The following is a 23,004-nucleotide window of genomic DNA, read 5'->3' as shown; positions in this document are numbered from 1 at the left end:
TAATGGATTTCTCTTTCCTTACTCATTTACTAACTGATAGAGTATTTATTTAGAAGTTGTTAGTCGTAAAGATTAGGGCAGCTAAAATATAAATAGTAATGAAGAGGTCTTAGGTATTGAAAAGAATAAGGAAGAGCTTATCATGTTTATCTGGGCAAAGAGGCATTTGAAGAAAGTATCTTTTTCTAAAGATTATCTTGAAGGGAGTTGTACCATTCTGTGGGTTTTTTTAATGAAGAACTTTTCTGTTGTTACTATAACATATTTCATTCTAGTGCCAGAATTTGGTCTCCTCAGCTTCCACTAGATCTGTGGTTAGCTTGGATCACATAGGGACTTAACTACTTGAGTCTCCATTGCCTGGGGTTGCAGATCCACTAAAGGAAAAGTGATGGAGATTAAGCATTGTATATACTATGGAAGGATAAGAGGTAATGTTGGTTGAGCTTTGGGGGATCCCTTTCTGATTATGGGGGCAACATCAAAGCTAAAACACCATGTCTAGCCTTGGAATTCAGTTAAAATGATGCTGTCATTTGAAATCATGCCACACTAAGATCTAAGGAACTAAAGCTGTTTGTTCTGACCAAAAATAGGATAGAGGTATAGCAATAATTGATGGAAACAAAAAATGGAAGATTCAACATAAAAAATTCCCTAACCATGAAACTGCCTCATGTTCTCCAGAAAATGGTATTTCTTTGCTTTAAAAATGCTGATTTGAAGCTGTTGCAGAGCGATGCCATATTTACCTAAATTATAGGGACCCTTTAAGTAGCCGTTTGTGGAATACAAGAAACTTACTGCACTTGTAAATGTATACCTGTGACAGCCTGATTCTCACTGCAGAATTCTAGGGGTGAAAAACACCCCCAAACCTTCTAATCCATTCCCTTACTATTGTGGGAAATTGTATATCAGTAAAAGATACAGATTGTACCCTAAAGGGTTTCAATCTAATGAAGCTAACAGTAAACATATACTGGGTCTGTCCACTAACATCTCAAAATTAGTGTGACTAAAATTGAACTCTTGATTTCCCTTCCAAACCTGTAACTCTCTCATCTGCCTAGCTCGGTAAATGGCATTCCTATTCTTTCTGTTTCTCAGAAAAAATCTTTGAAGTCATAATTGACATTTTTCTTTCTCTCTCACCCCCAGAGCCAATCCATCACCAAATCCAGCCCATTCTAAGCATATCACAACTAATACCATTGCTTACCGCCTTCACTGCTTCCACCCTAGTCCACGTCCACTTTTTACCAGGATTACCTCCTAGATTTTTACCTGAGTGAAATGAAGACCTATATTCACATGAAAACCTATATGTGAGTATTTACAGTGGCTTTATTCATATTCCTTAAAAACTGGAAACAATCCACATGGCTCTACTCAGCAAAAAAAGGAACGGACTGTTAACATACACACTACATACCTGAATCTCCAATGCATTATGCTAAGTGAATGAAGCGGGACTCAAAGAGTGAGTCCATTCATATGACATTCCTGAAGAGGAAAACTACAGAGACAGAAGCAAATCAAGAATTTTTAGGGCTGATTACAAAGCATGAGGAGTTTTTTTGGTATGATGGAACTCTCATATTGATTATTATGGTGCTTACCCGACTGTACTCATTTCTTAAAACTTGAAAAACCATAGACTTAAGGATGAATCTTATTGTACATAAATTGTATCTTAATTCAGAAAAAAAAAGAATTCATTGTTAGTAAGAGCAGAGGACTTGTCAGTCAGAGTTCAGTGTGGGAAACAGAAACCATTCAAGATATTTTAAACAAGAAGGAATTTTATATACTAGGAATAAAAGCTTTGGAAGGGCCTAAGAAGTGATTTTATGTTGGACTTCGGGTGGTGACTTCAGAACAATATAGAACTTATATACTCAGGGCATAATGCTCTGAGACCATCACTGGAGCTATGCTGGAATCCAGAACACAGCATCAACTGCTGCTGCACTGGTCTCTGGACATCCAGGAAACCACAGAATAGATTCCCACCAGTGAGACCAAAAGGTTAGGAAGCCAGGTCAACAAGCCATTGGTGCTTCTGCTGCTGCCACACTGCTGCTTCTTACCCCAAAAAACTGAAAAATGTTCCCTATTTTGTTAATGCTGGAGAGAATTCTCATGTTTTCACCATTGTCCTTGCCAGCAGAGACAAACAAAGAAGACCCCCAAAATCATGTGAAATAAGCAGAACCTAATTGACATCCAGAGCTCTGGCTAATAGAAGGGAGTCCGTAGTTTCCCACATTTTATAATTAAATGGAGGGTGGAGTAAGCCATGCGTCAGTGGTCAGCACAATATCTAAGCTTCCATCAATAAGGGACTGCTTAATGAATTATGATATGTTATACAGTAGATGAAGGATTTACCCAGGTGGCGGGTATTCTGTAAGCTGGAGTATATAATTGCACTGTTGAGTCTTGGTTAATAAATTCTGGTGCTTTAAATATAGAACTCTTACATCTAACTGTACTGAAGTCAATATATTGCAGTTTCTATAATCCTACTTTTAAATTTGTGTAGCAAACATTGCTATTTCTTTAAGATAGTTAAATAACTTCTCTTTTTCAAAATTAATTTGAAAGATTACAGGACAAGTTAGACTTCCTAATATCGAGAATGCCATACATAAATTTAGAAAACAAGAATTTTTCGAAATGGTAAATAATATAGAAGAGATCTTTAACAACTTTCTACATGAGGCAGATCAGCTACAGATAAAGGACTAAGTTTATATAGAATATGTAGTAGAACACAGCCTTATCTCTTGGCTGTGAAATGCAAATCTTGCCTTCCAAGTGGCATGTGGATCACTATTCTCAGAAGAATGCCCTGATGTCATCCTCTCACATATCACCTACGACATAGCTGGTGTACAAGCACACTCCTGTGTGTACGTACACCACCAGAATGGGTCTGAGTAGACTCACTGCAAACTTAAAGCTCCAGGGAGAAGTACTTTAGTTCGTGGACACAAGCCTGTTAAGTTCGGCCCTCTCTCACCCCCACAAAATAAAGTTCAAGTTAAAAAGTATCTTTAAATAAAAAATAAGCTATTTTATCTTAAAGTGTACGAGCAATGCGCTTAGAGTGAATTGCCTCAGAAACTAAATGGCCAGACTTCCTCTAACAGATTTTAATTATTTTCATAGTTTTTCCCAAATGAAGACTCACAATAGCCATTTTAAGTAAACTAGAGCAATTCTTTCATCTTCATTGCAAGCTTCAGACCCTAAACAAAGCATGAAGCTGGGCAGTGCACTGTTTAATTTTCAGATTGGATTTTTCATTATGTTTTATGATAACTTTTTATTTTTATCAAGTTGCATCTCAGCCTTCTGTTTAGACTCAAGAAGATTTATGGCAAATGATCTGGGTGTTTATTTGGACAAACATGCAATAAATCAGTCTACTGTTTCAATAAAATGTTATTAATAGAACACATTATTCTGTTCAGTATTATGTTATCTTTAAAATTAAGCAGAACATTAGTAGTAGTGAAACTAGTTTCAATCAATACATTCCTGTAATGAAACCTATTGTATAAGAAACTTCTTTTTAAGGAGGAAAAATGTCCTTAACACAACTACCAACTACCAACTTCTGACTCTAGAGATGGCATTTCACAGTTTCTAAAAATTATTTGGTAGGATTTCTTTGTGTTTGTTTTGGTGTTAAGATAGTTTCCTGAAAGTTACCTTGCAGCAGTTAGTGCGTAAATGTTCCTTAAACGCTTTTTTTTTTTTAATTGAAGAATTTAGTTGGCACTTGACCTGGCAGAGACCCACCCAGGTGTGTGCTTCAGTGAAATTGAGGTCAGAGCTGCTGTTGACACTCAGGAGTATAAGAATTGCCAGTTTCTCTTCTGATCGTATAGAATTTCTGGTTAAATTTATTAATGGAGTATAGATAGAGGATATAATTTTAATTTTTCAAAATTCATATAATAATGAGAATTTACTAGGAGTGAGCCCCGATTTAAATCCTCTATCACCCACTATACTCCCTATTAAAATTTTAGAATGACGGCTTTAAATTCAAAGTTGGCTAAAGTCTCAGGGTGGCACTGCAGTCTTAGGAGAACTTCACTGCACAGGGACTGGCGGGTTGTTTCTGTTGCTGTCTTCTGTTTAGATAGCAAAGTGCCTTGAGAAAAGGCTGCTATTTGATAATGCCGTGGGAAATTAAAGACCTTTGAATGTTAAATTGTGTATATTTTCCAGTGGAAAATCTCTTAAAACATACTTTATGCTTTTGCTTGGTACACAGTATTGTCATCACATGGCAGTTTAAGGAATCTGGAGACTGGTTGGAATTCCAAGTTTACTCCTTTACTTCTGTCGTTTTATATTTTTAATCTGAATGTAAGAAATAGAGATTATCTTACTGTGGTTTTATTCTCATTAAATTGTTAAGAAGTGGTTTTGGGAGATGAGAGTTATGTTAAGATGACAAAATAATTATGAAAATCTAAGCCATCATACATATTCTACTGGCTTAGGATAAAGTTTCCATAGTCCATCAGGCAAATAATTTGATCATGTTGCTGTACGACTTTAACAGTAAACAAGCGAGTTCTAATACATTCTTTGAATACCACTGCTAACATTTAAATGCAGATGGTTATCATATTTTTTCATACCAGTAGGAGACTACTTAAAATCTGCGTTGGAGTGAAGCATAAGGTAGCAAGCAGTACACTTGATTCTGGTTTTTATCTTTCTTAGTTCCACCTCAGAACTTTTAAATGCTACATTTCTGAAGGAAGGTTCATTTTTGTGTTATGACTATGAACACCTGTGAACCATTGGGCTTAATTTGTTTACAGCTGACAGTGACTGTGTGTGGAGACTGTGGCAGCAGTTGGCAAGGAGCAACTGACCATTTCGTTATCTCTGCATTGTCTTATTTTTCTTGTTTCCCCAACATTTTTTTTTTTAACATCTTTATTGGAGTATAATTGCTTTACAATGGTATGTTAGTTTCAGCTTCACAACAAAATGAATCAGTTATATATACACATACATTCCCATATCTCTTCCCGCTTGCGTCTCCCTCCCTCCCACCCTCCCTATCCCACCCCTCCAGGCGGTCACAAAGCACCGAGCTGATCTCCCTGTACTATGCGGCTGCTTCCCACTAGCTAACCACCTTACTTTTGGTAGTGTATATATGTCCATGCCTCTTTATCGCTTTGTCACCGTTTACCCTTCCCCCTCCCCATAGCCTCAAGTCCATTCTCTAGTAAGTCTGTGTCTTTATTCCTGTTTCACCCCTAGGTTTTTCATGACATTTTTTTTTTAAATTCCATATATATGTGTTAGCATACGGTATTTGTCTCTCTCTTTCTGACTTCCTTCACTCTGTATGACAGACTCTAGGTCTATCCACCTCATTACAAATAGCTCAATTTCGTCTCTTTTTATGGCTGAGTAATATTCCATTGTATATATGTGCCACATCTTCTTTATCCATTCATCCGATGTTGGACACTTAGGTTGTTTCCATCTCTGGGCTATTGTAAATAGAGCTGCAATGAACATTTTGGTACATGACTCTTTTTGAATTATGGTTTTCTCAGGGTTTATGCCCAGTAGTGGGATTGCTGGGTCATATGGTAGTTCTATTTGTAGCTTTTTAAGGAACCTCCATACTGTTCTCCACAGTGGCTGTATCAATTTACATTCCCACCAACAGTGTAAGAGGGTTCCCTTTTCTCCACACCCTCTCCAGCATTTATTGTTTCTAGATTTTTTGATGATGGCATTCTGACTGGTGTGAGATGATATCTCATTGTAGTTTTGATTTGCATTTCTCTAATGATTAATGATGTTGAGCATTCTTTCATGTGTTTGTTGGCACTCTGTATATCTTCTTTGGAGAAATGTCTATTTAGGTCTTCTGCCCATTTTTGGATTGGGTTGTTTGTTTTTTTGTTATTAAGCTGCATGAGCTGCTTATAAATTTTGGAGATTAATCCTTTGTCTGTTGCTTCATTTGCAAATATTTTCTCCCATTCTGAGGGTTGTCTTTTGGTCTTCTTTATGGTTTCCTTTGCTGCGCAAAAGCTTTTAAGTTTCATTAGGTCCCATTTGTTTACTTTTGTTTTTATTTCCATTTCTCTAGGAGGTGGGTCAAAAAGGACCTTGCTGTGATTTATGTCATAGAGTGTTCTGCCTATGTTTTCCTCTAAGAGTTTGATAGTTTCTGGCCTTACATTTAGGTCTTTAATCCATTTTGAGCTTATTTTTGTATATGGTGTTAGGGAGTGATCTAATCTCATACTTTTACATGTAGCTGTCCAGTTTTCCCAGCACCACTTATTGAATAGGCTGTCCTTTCTCCACTGTACATTTCTGCCTCCCTTGTCAAAGATAAGGTGACCATATGTGCGTGGGTTTATCTCTGGGCTTTCTATCCTGTTCCATTGATCGATCTTTCTGTTTTTGTGCCAGTACCATACCGTCTTGATAACTGTAGCTTTGTAGTATAGTCTGAAGTCTGGGAGCCTGATTCCTCCAGTTCCTTCTTTCGTTCTCAAGATTGCTTTGGCTATTCGGGGTCTTTTGTGTTTCCATACAAATTGTGAAATTTTTTGTTCTAGTTCTGTGAAAAATGCCAGTGGTAGTTTGATAGGGATTGCATTGAATCTATAGATTGCTTTGGGTAGTAGAGTCATTTTCACAATGTTGATTCTTCCAATCCAAGAACATGGTATATCTCTCCATCTATTTGAATCATCTTTAATTTCTTTCATCAGTGTCTTATAATTTTCTGCATACAGATCTTTTGTCTCCTTAGGTAGGTTTATTCCTAGGTATTTTATTCTTTTTGTTGCAATGGTAAATGGGAGTGTTTTCTTGATTTCACTTTCAGATTTTTCATCATTAGTATATAGGAATGCCAGAGATTTCTGTGCATTAATTTTGTATCCTGCCACTTTACCAAATTCATTGATTAGCTCTAGTAGTTTTCTGGTAGCATCTTTAGGGTTCTCTATGTATAGGATCATGTCATCTGCAAACAGTGACAGCTTTACTTCTTCTTTTCCGATTTGGATTCCTTTTATTTCCTTTTCTTCTCTGATTGCTGTGGCTAAAACTTCGAAAACTATGTTGAATAAGAGTGGTGAGAGTGGGCAACCTTGTCTTGTTCCTGATCTTAGTGGAAATGCTTTCAGTTTTTCACCATTGAGGATGATGTTTGCTGTGGGCTTGTCATATATGGCCTTTATTATGTTGAGGAAAGTTCCCTCTATGCCTACTTTCTGCAGGGTTTTTATCATACATGGGTGTTGAACTTTGTCAAAAGCTTTCTCTGCATCTATTGAGATGATCATATGGTTTTTCTCCTTCAGTTTGTTAATATGGTTTATCACATTGATAGATTTGCGTATATTGAAGAATCCTTGCATTCCTGGAATAAACCCCACTTGATCATGGTGTATGATCCTTTTAATGTGCTGTTGGATTCTGTTTGCTAGTATTTTGTTGAGGATTTTTGCATCTATGTTCATCAGTGATATTGGCCTGTAGTTTTCTTTTTTGTAACATCCTTGTCTGGTTTTGGTATCAAGGTGATGGTGGCCTCGTAGAAGGAGTTTGGGAGTGTTCCTCCCTCTGCTATATTTTGGAAGAGTTTGAGAAGGATAGGTGTTAGCTCTTCTCTAAATGTTTGATAGAATTCGCCTGTGAAGCCATCTGGTCCTGGGCTTTTCTTTGTTGGAAGATTTTTAATCACAGTTTCAATTTCAGTGCTTGTGATTGGTCTGTTCATATTTTCTATTTCTTCCTGATTCAGTCTTGGCAGGTTGTGCATTTCTAAGAATTTGTCCATTTCTTCCAGATTGTCCATTTTATTGGCATAGAGTTGCTTGTAGTAATCTCTCATGATCTCTTTTATTTCTGCAGTGTCAGTTGTTACCTCTCCTTTTTCATTTCTAATTCTATTGATTTGAGTCTTCTCCCTTTTTTTCTTGATGAGTCTGGCTAGTGGTTTATCTATTTTGTTTATCTTCTCAAAGAACCAGCTTTTAGTTTTATTGATCTTTGCTATTGTTTCCTTCATTTCTTTTTCATTTATTTCTGATCTGATTTTTATGATTTCTTTCCTTCTGCTAGCTTTGGGGTTTTTTTGTTCTTCTTTCTCTAATTGCTTGAGGTGCAAGGTTAGGTTGTTTATTCGAGATGTTTCCTGCTTCTTAAGGTGGGCTTGTATTGCTATAAACTTCCCCCTTAGAACTGCTTTTGCTGCATCCCACAGGTTTTGGGTCGTTGTGTCTCCATTGTCATTTGTTTCTAGGTATTTTTTGATTTCCTCTTTGATTTCTTCAGTGATCACTTCATTATTAAGTAGTGTATTGTTTAGCCTCCATGTGTTTGTATTTTTTACAGATCTTTTCCTGTAGTTGATATCTAGTCTCATGGCGTTGTGGTCAGAAAAGATACTTGATACAATTTCAATTTTCTTAAATTTGCCAAGGCTTGATTTGTGACCCAAGATATGATCTATCCTGGAGAATGTTCCATGAGCACTTGAGAAAAATGTGTATTCTGTTGTTTTTGGATGGAATGTCCTATAAATATCAATTAACTCCATCTCGTTTAATGTATCATTTAAAGCTTGTGTTTCCTTATTTATTTTCATTTTGGATGATCTGTCCATTGGTGAAAGTGGGGTGTTAAAGTCCCCTACTATGAATGTGTTACTGTCGATTTCCCCTTTTATGGTTGTCAGTATTTGCCTTATGTATTGAGGTGCACCTATGTTGGTTGCATAAATATTTACAATTGTTATATCTTCCTCTTGGATCGATCCCTTGATCATTATGTAGTGTCCTTCTTTGTCTCTACTAATAGTCTTTGTTTTAAAGTCTATTTTGTCTGATATGAGAATTGCTACTCCAGCTTTCTTTTGGTTTCCATTTGCATGAAATACCTTTTTCCATCCCCTTACTTTCAGTCTGTATGTGTCTCTAGGTCTGAAGTGGGTCTCTTGTAGACAGCAAATACATGGGTCTTGTTTTTGTATCCATTCAGCCAATCTGTGTCTTTTGGTGGGAGCATTTAGTCCATTTACATTTAAGGTAATTATCGATATGTGTGTTCCTATTCCCATTTTCTTAATTGTTTTGGGTTCGTTATTGTAGGCCCTTTCCTTCTTTTGTGTTTCTTGCCTAGAGAAGTTCCTTTAGCAGTTGTTGTAGAGCTGGTTTGGTGGTGCTGAACTCTCTCAGCTTTTGCTTGTCTGTAAAGGTTTTAATTTCTCCATCAAATCTGAATGAGATCCTTGCTGGGTAGAGTAATCTTGGTTGCAGGTTTTTCTCCTTCAACACTTTCAATATGTCCTGCCACTCCCTTCTGGCTTGCAGAGTTTCTGCTGAAAGATCAGCTGTTAACCTTATGGGGATTCCCTTGTGTGTTATTTGTTGTTTTTCCCTTGCTGCTTTTAATATGTTTTCTTTGTATTTAATTTTTGACAGTTTGATTAATATGTGTCTTGGCGTATTTCTCCTTGGATTTATCCTGTATGGGACTCTCTGTGCTTCCTGGACTTGATTAACTATTTCCTTTCCCATATTAGGGAAGTTTTCAACTATAATCTCTTCAAGTATTTTCTCAGTCCCTTTCTTTTTCTCTTCTTCTTCTGGAACCCCTATAATTCGAATGTTGGTGCGTTTAATGTTGTCCCAGAGGTCTCTGAGACTGTCCTCAGTTCTTTTCATTCTTTTTTCTTTATTCTGCTCTGCAGTAGTTATTTCCACTATTTTATCTTCCAGGTCACTTATCCGTTCTTCTGCCTCAGTTATTCTGCTATTGATCCCATCTAGAGTACTTTTAATTTCATTTATTGTGTTGTTCATCGTTGCTTGTTTCATCTTTAGTTCTTCTAGGTCCTTGTTAACTGATTCTTGCAATTTGTCCATTCTATTGTCCATTCTATCTCCAAGATTTCGGATCAACCTTACTATCATTATTCTGAATTCTTTTTCAGGTAGACTGCCTATTTCCTCTTCATTTGTTAGGTCTGGTGGGTTTTTATCTTGCTCCTTCATCTGCTGTGTGTTTTTCTGTCTTTTCATTTTGCTTATCTTACTGTGTTTGGGGTCTCCTTTTTTGCAGGCTGAAGGTTCGTAGTTCCTGTTGTTTTTTGTGTCTGTCCCCAGTGGCTAAGGTTGGTTCAGTGGGTTGTGTAGGCTTCCTGGTGGAGGGTACTAGTGCCTGTGTTCTGGTGGATGAGGCTGGATCTTGTCTTTCTGGTGGGCAGGTCCACGTCTGGTGGTGTGTTTTGGGGTGTCTGTAGACTTATTATGATTTTGGGCAGCCTCTCTGCTAATGGGTGGGGTTGTGTTCCTGTCTTGCTAGTTGTTTGGCATAGGATGTCCAGCACTGTAGCTTGCTGGTCGTTGAGTGAAGCTGGGTGCTGGCGTTGAGATGGAGATCTCTGGGAGATTTTTGCTGTTTGATATTATGTGCAGCTGGGAGGCCTCTTGTGGACCAGTGTCCTGAAGTTGGGTCTCCCACCTCAGAGGCACAGCACTGACTCCTGGCTGCAGCACCAAGAGCCTTTCATCCACAGGGCTCCTTAATTTGGGATGATTCGTTGTCTATTCAGGTATTCCACAGATGCAGGGTATATCAAGTTGATTGTGGAGCTTTAATCCGCTGCTTCTGAGGCTGCTGGGAGAGATTTCCCTTTCTCTTCTTTGTTCTCACAGTTCCCAGGGGCTCAGCTTTGGATTTGGCCCCGCCTGTGCGTGTAGGTCGCCGGAGGGCGTCTGTTCTTTGCTCAGACAGGACGGGGTTAAAGGAGCCGCTGATTTGGAGGCTCTGGCTCACTCAGGCTGGGGGGTAGGGAGGGTCACGGAGTGCGGGGCGGGCCTGCAGCGGCAGAGGCCGGCGGGACGCTGCAGCCTGAGGCGCGCCGAGCGCTCTCCCGGGGGAGCCGTCCCTGGATCCCGGGACCCTGGCAGTGGCGGGCTGCACAGGCTCCCCGGAAGGGCGTGTGGCTAGTGACCTGTGTTCGCACACAGGCCTCCTGGCTGCGGCAGCAGCGACCTTAGCGTCCCATGTCCGTCTCTGGGCTCCGCACTCTTAGCCGCGGCTCGCGCCCGTCCCTGGAGTTCTCTCAAGCAGCGTTCTTAATCCCCTCTCCTCGTGCACCAGGAAACAAAGAGGGACGTAAAAGTCTCTTGCCTCTTCGGCAGGTCCAGACCCCTCCCCGGACTCTCTCCCGGCCAGCCGCGGCGCACCAACGCCCTGCAGGCTGTGTTCACGCCGCCAACCTCAGTCCTCTCCCGGCGCTCCGACAAAAGCCGGAGCCTCAGCTCCCAGTCCCGCCCGCCCCGGCGGGCGAGCAGACAAGCCTCTCGTTTGGTGAGTGCCGGTCGGCCCGATCCTCTGCGCTGGAATCTGTCCGCTTTGCCCTCCGCACCCCTGTTGCTGTGCTCTCCTCCGCGGCTCCCAAGCTCCCCCACTCCGCCTCCCGAAGTCTCCACCCGCGAAGGGGCTTCCTAGTGTGTGGACACTTTTCCTCCTTCACAGCTCTCTCCCGCTGGTGCAGGACCCGTCCCTATCCTTTTGTCTCTGTTTAGTTTTTTCTTTTGCCCTAACCAGGTACGTGGGGGGTTCCTTGCCTTTTGGGAGGTCTGAGGTCTTCTGCCAGCGTTCAGTAGGTGCTCCGTAGGAGTTGTTCCACGCGTAGATGTATTTCTGGTGTATCTGTGGAGAGGAAGGTGATCTCCGCGTCTTACTCTTCCGCCATCTTCCCCTCTAAGTCAGCTCCCCAACATTTTAGCATCATCTATGTTTTGTGAAGTTATTTGTAGGTTTTTTTTTTTTCCTAGTAGTTATCTGGTTTGGTATTAAGGTAATTCTGGCTTCACTAAATGAATTGGAAATTGTTTCTTCCTTTTTCTATTTTCTATCTTTGTGATATTATAATTTCTTTAATTGACGTGGAGGTATTAAGATGTTCTCTTTTGTCTTCAGTCAGTTTTGGTAATTTCTGTCTTTTAAGGGATTTGTACATTTCATAAGTTGTCATATAAGTAGCATGACATTGTTCATAATATTCCTTTTTCAACTTGATGATGTCCGTGGCATTGCATCTGTGTGCCCCTTTTTCATTTTGATGATTTGTATCTTTTTTTTCTTGATCAATCTTATTGATTGTTTAACAAAACAGCTTGTATTAGATTTTCTCTATTGTTTGTTTTCTATATCATTTATTTCTGGCCTTATGTTAATTTTTCCTTCTATTTATTTCAGTTTTAATTTGCATTTCTTTTTCTAACTTCCAAGATTGACATTTAGATCATTGGTTTGGGACTTTATTCTTTTCATTTAAAATTACAGATTTACACATTTAAACATTTAAAGTTATAAACATTTAATGTTACAAATTTCCCTCTGAGAACTCCTTTACCTGCATCCCACACTTTCTTATGTTGTGCTTTTTTTTTTTTCAAAATATTTTCTTTCTTTCTTTTTTTTTTTTTTTCGGTACATGGGCCTCTCACTGTTGTGGGGTCTCCCGTTGCGGAGCGCAGGCTCAGTGGCCGGCTCACAGGCCTAGCCGCTCCGCGGCATGTGGGATCTTCCCGGACCGGGGCACGAACCTGTGTCCCCTGCATTGGCAGGCGGGCTCTCAACCACTGCGCCACCAGGGAAGCCCCAAAATATTTTCTAATTCCCTTTGTGTTTTCCTCTTTGAACTGTTTATAATCATTTATAAATTTTTCTTAATTTCAAATTTTTGCAGATTTCTCAGATAACTTTCTGACATTTATTTCTAATTTAATTCCTCTGTGTCAGAAAATGGAGTCTCCACAGTTTCAATATGTTGAAATTATTGAGACTTGTTTTATATCCTGTGATACGACCTGTCTTGCTGAATAGTTCATCCACATGTAAAAGTAACCTAATCTACAATTATTGGATGGAGTAGTCAATATATAGCAATAGGGTCAATGTTTTTATAGTATTTGTTCAGGTCTTCTATATACTTACTGATTTGGGGTCTTTTTCTGTCATTAACTGAGAGCTTTGAAAGCTCCAAATATGATTATGGATTTATTTTTCTTTTTATTTCTATCTTTCCTTCACATATTTTGAATTTCAGTTATCAGATGCCTTTGCATTTAGGATTGTAATGTCTTCTTGGTGCATTAAGTTCTTTCATTTTGTAACATGCTTCTTTGTCCCTGATAATATTACTTGTTCTGAAATACCTTGTATGATATTAATATAGCCACTCCAGCTTTCTTAGAATTAGAATTTGTAGAGTATATTCTTTTCCATCCTTCTAGTTTTCCCTATCTTTGTCTTTATAATTAAAGTAGGGTTCTCATAGTTGGATTTGGCATGTAGTTGGTTTTGGTTTATAATCCTGTCTGACATCCCTGGCTTTTTATTGGAGTGTTAGTATCTTTTACACTTGATTAATTATCCAATATGGTTGGGTTTAAATCTACCATCTTGTAATTTATTTTCTGTTTTTCACCAATTTTTCAGTTTTTCTTTAGTTTTTCCTGCCTTTTTAAATTAATTTTTATTGGAGTATAGTTGCTTTATAATGTTGTATTAGTTTCTTCTGTACACCAAAGTGAATCAGCTGTATATATACATATGTCCCCCCTTCTTTCCCATTTAGGTCACCACAGAGCACTGAGTTTCCTGTGCTATACAGTAGGTTCTCATTAGTTATCTATTTCATACATAGTAATGTATATATGTCAACAGTTTTAGCATTATCTCTACTTGGGGCTCATTTTTTTGTTTTTGTTTTCTTTTCTTTTTTGCCTCTTTGATCAGGTCTTTATTCAGAATTAACTGTCCGAAATGATCTGACCTTTATGGAATGCACAAATTAAAGTTTATGCAGCAGGCTTCTTTTCTTCTGTGGTGGGTTTCTTTTCTGTGGGCTTCTTTTCAGCTGGTGGTTTTTTGGTCACTGCAGCCTTTTTCCCCACAGAAGCCTTCTTCTTAACACCAGCAGCCTTCTTTCCTTTCTTCTCCACCACAGGCTTCTTGCCTGGAACCCCTTCCTCATCCGATATGGCTGCTAACGCTGCTGCTGCCTTATCCATCCAGAGTTTGTGATTCTTCTAGAGAGAATTATGTCCATCCAGTGCATGGTCTTTGCATATGGGTTTAGCTTCAGCGTGATTCTCAGGTTTTTTAGTGGATTCTTCTTCTGGACTCACAGATGAATCTGTGTGGTGTTCTGAGGGCTCTTTGGATCTCTGGGCTTTTCAAGATTCTGCAAAGGTCTGTTTTGAGTATCTTGCACATGGGAAGGTTGTAGTTGCTCTTGAAGGAGGCAGCTTCACGCCAAATGCCATACAGATCATCTTACTTGTGGAAAGTACTTTCAGTCCAAAGGCAGAAATGTCCCATGTGCTCATCAGGAGTAAGTTGCAAGATGTTCAGTTTGCTTACACTAAGCAGAGTAATTCCAGGGATGTTTCTGAAGGCCTCAGTGATACTGTTGTTCTCATTATAGATGATGCAGGGTTCCCTACCCTGGATATGACACAGTTTCTCATTTTGCCTTTGCCAGCTCTCATTTGCTGTGAGCCATAGACCTTTTTGAAATCATTCCATGCCTTAAGAAGGCCTGTTAGATTTCTTAAGAAGCAAAACAGCCTCCTTGTTCTTCTTGTAGCCTTCAGCTTTATCTTCAGCCACCAAGGGAAGTTCAGGAATTTCCTCAATACAGTGACTTTTAGACATAACCAGTGCTGATGAGGCCGAGGCATCCAGGGCAGAGCAGATGGCATATCACTTCTGTGTCGTGTTCACTCTGCGGTGCCCATGTTGCCAGGTTCTGGTTGGCACAAACATGTGGCCCCCATGATACTTACTTCCAAAGGCACCCTGACCAGAACAGTCAGTCCAACTGCCTCGAACCCTGGAAACTTGAGCCAGAGCCTAGCCAGCACCCAAAGACTCAGCACTGGTTTGATGACCTGCTAATTCACTGACAGCATAGGGCTATCTGCTGTGTTTGTGCAAGTTGGTGTGAACAGAGTTCACAATATCTGGTTGAGCAGGAGCCTTGAACACAGCAGGTAAAGTGACATTTATGCCAGATGACTCCTCCTTTTAAGAGAACACTGATATCAGTGGATGAGCACATGCCACGGCAGTGAGAGGAGAAGACTACGCTCCTCTCGACCTGGCGGCTCCTATGGGAAAAGCTTGGGCTCATTATCTTTGTTTTAGGTAAATGTTAAATATGAAAAGATATTGCTTATATTTCCATTTTCTGGAAGTCTTTATTCGTTTGTTTCCAAGTTTCCATTTAGTATTATTTTATTTATACCTGAAGATATATGTTTGTTTGTTTGTTTATGGCCATACAGATTATCTGGTAATAAATTCTTCTATCTTTTGTTTGTGTGAAAATATCTATTTCACTTTCAATTTTAAAGGAAATTTTTATACAGTTCTGGCTTAGCAGTGTGTTTTTGTTTTCTATTCACCACTTTTAAAATATTCTATAATTTCTTCTGGTTGGTATGTTTTTTTCTAATGAGATTTTTAAATAAGATTCATTCTTATTCTGTTTCTTTGTATGTCATGTGTTTTTTAATCTTCCTGCTCAAGAACTTTCTATCACTAGTTTTTAGCAAGTTGATAATGGTGCCCCTTGGTATTCTTTGTGTTTTTCTGCTTGAGTTTCATTGAGCTTCTTGGGTCTGTGGGTTTATAGATTTTATTAAATTTAATATTTTAAATCATCATTTCTTCATACGTTTTTTCTATCTTCACCTCTGCTGTCACTGCAATTACATGTATCACTTGTATCATTCCACAAGTTACTAAGGCTTTGTTCCCCAATCTTAATTTTTTTCTCTATGTGTTTCAGTTTGGATAGTGTCTATTTCTGTGTCTTCAAGTTCCTTAAGCAACATCTAATCTCCTGAAACTTTTACTGCATGGAGTTAACATTTTAGATTTGTCATTTTTCATCTATTGACTATCATTTGGTTATTTTTTATATCTTATTATTATGTTCATGTTTTTCTTTAAATCTTTAATTATGTTGGGCTTATTTATAATAGATTTTTTAAAATCCTCATATGCTAATTTGTCATTTCTGGGTTTTTTCCTCTTGATTGACTAGTCAAATTTCATCGTATGTCTTGTAATTTTTTATGGGCTGTTCGTTAGTGTGTATGTTACATTAATGAGTATCTAGATTTTGTTGTCTTCCTTTGTAGAGTGTCCTAGCGGGCATTTAAGTTATTGGTAGATCTTGACTTCTTAGAAGCTTATGTTTAGGCTTTATTAGGACTAGTCTGTAGGCTAGATTTTTCTCTAACAACCATTTAGTTAGCTCTTTCTGGGTTCTCAATAGGACTGAGTATCCTGGGATCAGCTATGACTTTCTCATTCTGACTGGTCAAAACTTGTACACCTCCCTGTTCTGTGTGACTTCTGGGAACTGTTTTACTTCCAACTCCCTGGTTGTTCTTTTCCCAGGCTATCGCAGTTTAACTCTACACATGTGCAGTCTTGGCATTCAGCAAAAACTCAAACGGGCCTATGTGCCGATTACTCAGCTATTTTTCTGAATAGCTCTCTCTTCTCTGGGACTCTGTTCTGTAACTTCTAGACACCTCAGCCTCCCTGAACTCTGATCTCTGTCTCTGTAATTCACCAAGACTTTTGTGTTCTGCTTAGGACTACCCTCCCTCTAGCGTAGTCTGGGATGTTTGTCCAAACAGAAATGAAGGACCATTGTATGGCTTAGCTCATTTGTTTGCCTTCTTCCAGGGATCATATACCTTTACTAGCTGCTGTCCAATGTCTGAAAACAGTTGTTTTATATATTTTTTCTAGTTTGTAGTGGATAGGTAAGTGTATCCCCCTCTATAATACCCCAAAATGGAAATTTTCATTGAAACTATCTTTTAAATGTAGTTTTAAAATTTTAGCATACAAATTTAATGGTATTCTTAAGAAAACAAAGAGGCTTTATGGGAGGGAGAAAGTGTATTGTGAGCATAACAAATGCACAGTAACAGAACCTTATAGGAGATATAGTATTGAATGCTTTTTGCTCTTTTAAAGAAGGTAAAAATATAACCTTATGGACCAGAAAAATACTTAAATGAGAAAATTTAAGGGAAGAGAAGGTACATTGTTGTCAGATTTATTGTAACTTGTAATTAAAGCCCAAATTGATGTGTAATAGGAATCTTGTAAAGAATACTTATTTTGAGAGTCCAAAGTAATAAAAGAGAAATAGAGATTTAAATAAGAACTACAGAAATATAAATATCTGGCCTTCACGCTGGAAACCAAACTTATGGTTTTGGCTCTAGATTCAGTTACTTTGGGCATGTCTTTGAGCTTTATTAACATCTCCTTATAGGAATCAGATTTAACTCTTAATAAAAATAAACTTTGGGGACTTCCCTGGTGGTGCGGTGGTTAAGAATCCGCCTGCCAATGCAGGACACTCGAATCCGTGTCCTGGTCTGGGAAGATTCCACATGCCGCAGAGCAACTAAGCCCATGCGCCACAACTACTGAGCCTGCGCTCTAGAGCCCGTGAGCCACAGCTACTGAGCCCATACACCACAGCTACTGAAGCCCATGCGCCTAGAGCCCATGCTCTGCAACAAGAGAAGCCAACGCAATGAGAAGCCCGCACACTGCAACCAAGAGTAGCCCCCGCTCTCCACAACTAGAGAAAGCCCGCGTGCAGCAGCAAAGACTCAACACAGCCAAAAATAAAATAAATTAAATAAATAAAGAAAGAATTCTCTTTAAAAAAATAAAATGAAATAAACTGTGACTTCACCCACTAAAAGGTGCTCTATCAGGTATATCCCATGTGCCTTCTGTATGATGCAGTACTTTGTGAAAATCTGTTAATACCCTGAAAGGATAGAGAAATGAAATGTAGTTACGGATAGATTAATTATCCTCTGCATCCCAAAGGTTTATGTGTGCTCTTGTCATAAGTAGATTTGGTCTTAAAATAAAAGCAAATTCAGATAAGGTAGGAAGTAGAAAATTTAATCAACATTGTTGAACAAAAGAGCTGAATGAGGTTCATCTGCTACTGTGCAGAACTAAAAGATGCTGAAAAGTAATGGATATAAAATAAGAATAAAGGGGAGAGCAAAAGGAGTGAAAAGAACTCCAAATATACTTTTCTTCTATTAGTTACATATAGAACACACAGAGACTTTTGAGAAAAAGATACTTTGTGGACAGAAGGTACCCACTTTAATGGGAAAGAATTATTTCTTCCAATATTCACAAAAAGACGATAAATAATAAATGTTTAGGTATAAACCAGTCATAGAGGAGGAGACCAGAGCAGGAAAGGAAATTGTGTTTGGCCCATTGTATGAGGTAAGGGAATGAAAAATATCTGAACACTGAATTCCCACAGCCAGATGGAACACATTCATCAAGTCAGGAGGCATTTGGTAGCACAGTGGTTCTCAAAATGTGTCTCCTAGACCAGCAGCATCAGCATCACTTGGGAAATTTTCTAAAAATGCAGATCCTCAGGACCCAACTCATACCTACTGAATTAGAAACTCTGGCAGTGGGACCCAGAAATCTGCATTTTTAACAAGCCCTCCAGGTGATTCTTATGAACACTAAAGTTGGAGAATATTTGTGCTAGTGTAATAGAAATAAATGTCTTCTGTTAATCAAACTGCTGGTGAGTCCTATCACATGCAGCGTTTTATAAATACATCTTCCTGAATTATCTTCTTGGTACAGATAGGTTAGAAATATTTTCTGTCTGAAGAAATGATCAGTGTGCTTAATCACACAAGTACTAGAAAACAGGAAAAGTCTATAAGATGGAAACTGACAAGTCTCTTTGTCATCACTTCTATCCATTCTTTATGTCCTTTTTCTATGATTTTTCTGTGTAGATAGAAGGATTTAAACTAATTTTGGTTTGGAGTGAGGTAATCAAATATGCAATTTTTAACACAAAAATGAGTCCTTTGAGTTTAAAATAGTTTTTAAAAACCTGTATGAACTGTACTAAAGTGTTATTTTTTCAATGTTGCTCTTCCTTTCCTGTCTCCTCTACTTTTCTCTGCTCCCCTCTGTTCCTCTCTACTTCTCCACGATGCCTCAGCTTTCTCCCCTCTGCCTTTCCCTCAAAGTATGCCTTCCGAGGAGAAGAGAGGTTCTGTGTCAGGTTTGGGTTTACGAATATTAGGAAGGTCTTATGTTAATGACTGTTTCTGTTTTCTTAGTAGTGCCAAAAAAATTCTCACTCTGTTTTGTAAGCACTTGATTGCAGGTGTGTTTGGTGCTGCCTAGCAACTTTGGCTGCCCTGTGAAAGAAACCACACTTGGTCAGAGTGATTTCCAGAGAGCGTTGAAAGGCAACATTGTGACAACTAAGGAAAATGCCTTTCTTGCGGACTAAAGTAGGCTGATTTAGCAGTCTTTCATAGCCAAGTTAACAAACATGTACAGTTGTTTATTTGTATTTCCAAGAAATATATTTCCAAGAAATATAAATAAATATGTATTTATTCCAATAAATACAAATACAATTATTTGTATTTCCAAGAAATATATTATGGATTAGCAGCCACTTTATGCTGGACACCCATTGCACCAGCCTGAAAAATATTAACTGGGAGAGGAACTATAACTATGACTAATATTATACTAATGAGCAAGACTTCCAGGTTTGAATACTTCTTGGGAAGAAGCCGATTGTCCTGTCCTTCTCGCTAAGAGATTTATCAAAATCACGTTGACTGTGGTGTCATTTAAATTACTAGGTGTTTAGGACTCCGCTAATAAACCTGATAGACTGAGGATGCTGTCTGTGCCTACCCAAGTTGTGCCAGTCTTCCTAGGTGAGACTTATTGGTGGAAGCCCTTTACATACAGGTCATTTAGATGGATCGGCTGTGTTGAACAGATGATGGCATGCACAGATATTCCATACAATTTGACTTGTTTAGTTCTTGTTGAGACGTGTAGAAACATGAAGACTGTTGCGAGTAGGCCAGTCTGTGCTCACAGGTACCTGCTTTTTGTATTGGGTTGGCCAAAAAGTTCTTTCAGGTTTTCCTGTAAGATGTTATGGGAAACCCGAACGAACTTTTTTGCCAACTCAATATTTGGAATCATTGCCAAGAGTAATGGCCTGGTTTAAATGCCTGGGTTCACTCCCTTCCATCCTACATGAAAAGTGCTGTGAGAATTCAGGTTTGTGTCGTTGCTACCCATACCCCTTCCCTCCTCCACAGCAGCATTTTAGGACAGTTTTCTGTGAGCAGGGCTTCTCCTACTTTCTAGACTTAGTCTAAAGAACTAATTTAAGTTTTTGTGCTCTTTAGCCTGTTTCAAGCTTAAATAATCATCCTAATCATGATCTCAGCCAAAATATGTCCAAAAGTTATCAGTATACAGTATATCATAATGATTTTCAGGCCCTAAAGAAACTATATATTATAAATTGTGCAGTGATTAATTTTTGATTTGAGTATTCATCATCACTCCCTCTCAGCAGTGAAGTAAGCAACATCTGCCCCACTTGTATTTTTTGTTGTCATTATAGTTAACTTTACCTCTTTCCACCTGTTTTCTACAAATTGTATTGTTCTCTAATTCTGTATTGTCATTAAGTATTTAGGGCATTGTGTAATAAATCTCTCCCAAATCAAGTTACTTTCCAGCCAATAGGCTCTAAAGGCCCACCTGAAACAAGATGAAGTGTGGATCTCCTGTGTTAATGACATGTTGTCTATCATAGCAGAAGGGACCTTGTAAAGAAATCTTGAGGCAAGTAAAAGAAGTGGAAAGGGTTCATTGAGCCTCTGTCATTCACCCCAGTTATTCTTCATCAAAAAGCCTGATTTTTATTGTCTTTATACTACTTAAAAAATGACAAATGACCTTGTAATTAGTTTGTTTACTGATTTGTCTCTTTCCACTAAAATGTGGATTTTCATTACAGCAGGCTCATTATGTTTGATGGTTCCGTAGTACCTAGATCAGTATTTAGTACAAGGTATGCATTCAGTAAATGTTAGTGAATGAATGAATGTTGTCTTTTTATTATAAAATTCACCCATTTTAAAGGTGAATGATGCTGATAAATTTATAGAATATACAACCATCACACAACCCAGTTTTATGACATTCAACCAGCATTGGTCCATTAAGGACCATGCCTGCTGAAGGATCCCTCATGCCCTGTTGCGGTCATTCCTATTGCTACCCTCAGCCCTAGGCAACCACTAGTCTGCTTTCTGTCTCTATGCATTTGCCTTTTCTGGACATTTCATATAAATAGGGTCATACAATAGAGAGCCATTTACATTTGGTTTCTTTCCCTTAGCATCATTTTTTGAGGTTCATCCATGTTGGAGCATGTATCAGTAGTTTGCTTCTTTTTATTGCTGAATACTTCTTTTTATTGTTCCATTTTATAGATACACCACATTTGGTTTCACAGTTCACCAGTTAATAGAGATTTGGAATGTTTCCAGTTTTTGGCTATTATGAATAGTGTCATCGTGCACATTTGTGTTACAAGTGTTTATGTGGACATATGTTTTCATTTCTCTTGGATATGTACCTAGGAGAGAAATTGCTGGGTAGTATGGTAATTTTATGCTTAATTTTTGAAGAAATTACTAAACTGTTTCCCAAATGGCCATATCATTTTACATTCTCACCAACAGTATATGTGAATTCCAGTTTCTCCAACTCCTCATTTTCTATATTTTTGATTATCACCATTATAGTAGATGTGAAGTACTTTCTCTCCTTGGTTTTAACAGGGTATTCACTTTATTTTTTTTAATTAATTAATTAATTAATTTCGTCTGTGTTGGGTCTTCATTGCTGCGTGCGGGCTTTCCCTAGTTACAGCGAGCAGGGGCTACTCTTTGTTGTGGTGCGTGGGCTTCTCAATGCAGTGGCTTCTCTTGTTGCAGAGCACGGACTCTAGGCGTGCAGCCTTCAGTAGTTGTAGCTCACGGGCTCAAGAGCACAGGCTTAGTAGTTGTGGTGCACGGGCTTAGTGGCTCTGAGGAATGTGGGATCTTCCCAGACCAGGGCGCAAACCCATGTCCCCCTGCATTGGCAGGCGGATTCTTAATCACTGCGCCACCAGGGAAGTCCCAGGCTATTCACTTTAGCTTTCCTAATGTTTAATAATGATGAGCATCTTTTCATATGGTTATTATCCATTTGTATGTCTTCATTGGTTAAAAGCCTACTATATCTTTTGCCCATTTATTTACCCATTTTTAAATTGAGTTATTTTTCTCATGGAAAAAAATTCCTTGTGTAACTGGAAGCACACAGTTCAAACCCTGTGTTGCTTAAGGGTAAAATTGATGTTTGTATATGGATCTTGTATTTTGTGACCTTGCTGAACTAACTATTCTAGTAGTTTTTCTGTTTTGTTTGTAGATTCCTCTGTATTTTCCACATAAAGGATCATGACGTCTACAAATAAGTTTTCCTTTCTTTCCATAATGTCTTTTTTTTTTTTTTGCCTTATTGCACTGACTAAAACTTTTAGTATAGTGTTGACTTGAAGAGATGACAGTGGACATGCATATTTTGTTTTTGATCTTTTTCCATTAAGTACTCTTAAATAAAACCTATAGCTATAGGTTTTTTTATAGATACTGTTTATCAAGTTAAGAAACTTCTCTTTCTAGTTTGCTGAGAGTCTTTATTGTGAATGGTTGTTGAATTTTGTCGAACGTTTTTTCTGCTTCTGTTTAGATAATTGTGTGGTTTTGGTTTTTGTTTTTCATTCTATGAATACACTGTATTACTTGAATTGATTTTTTTGATGTTAAGCCAACCTTACATTCCTGAAATAAATCTCACTTGATCATTGTGTATAAGTTCTTTTATCTTATGTGAGATTTGGTTTACTAATATTTTGTTGATGATATTTAGGTCTACATTCTTAGAGAGACTGATCCTTGTTTTTCTTAA

The 23,004-nt window shown here is 38.3% G+C and overlaps 1 protein-coding gene and 1 pseudogene across 11 annotated transcripts in view; one reads left to right on the top strand and one right to left on the bottom strand.

Moving 5' to 3' along the window:
- Nucleotides 1–23,004, top strand: part of KIAA1328 (KIAA1328 ortholog) — a 391,560-nt gene that overhangs the window by 185,175 nt on the left and 183,381 nt on the right. The gene's annotated exons all lie outside the window — the stretch shown is intronic.
- LOC105748752 (60S ribosomal protein L4-like) lies at nt 13,902–15,507 on the bottom strand (annotated as a pseudogene).

The sequence above is a fragment of the Orcinus orca genome, chromosome 15, assembly GCF_937001465.1.
Source record: "Orcinus orca chromosome 15, mOrcOrc1.1, whole genome shotgun sequence".
NCBI lineage: Eukaryota > Metazoa > Chordata > Mammalia > Artiodactyla > Delphinidae > Orcinus > Orcinus orca.
Note: the sequence above shows the minus strand (reverse complement) of the source record. Positions and strands in the feature narration are given on the sequence as shown.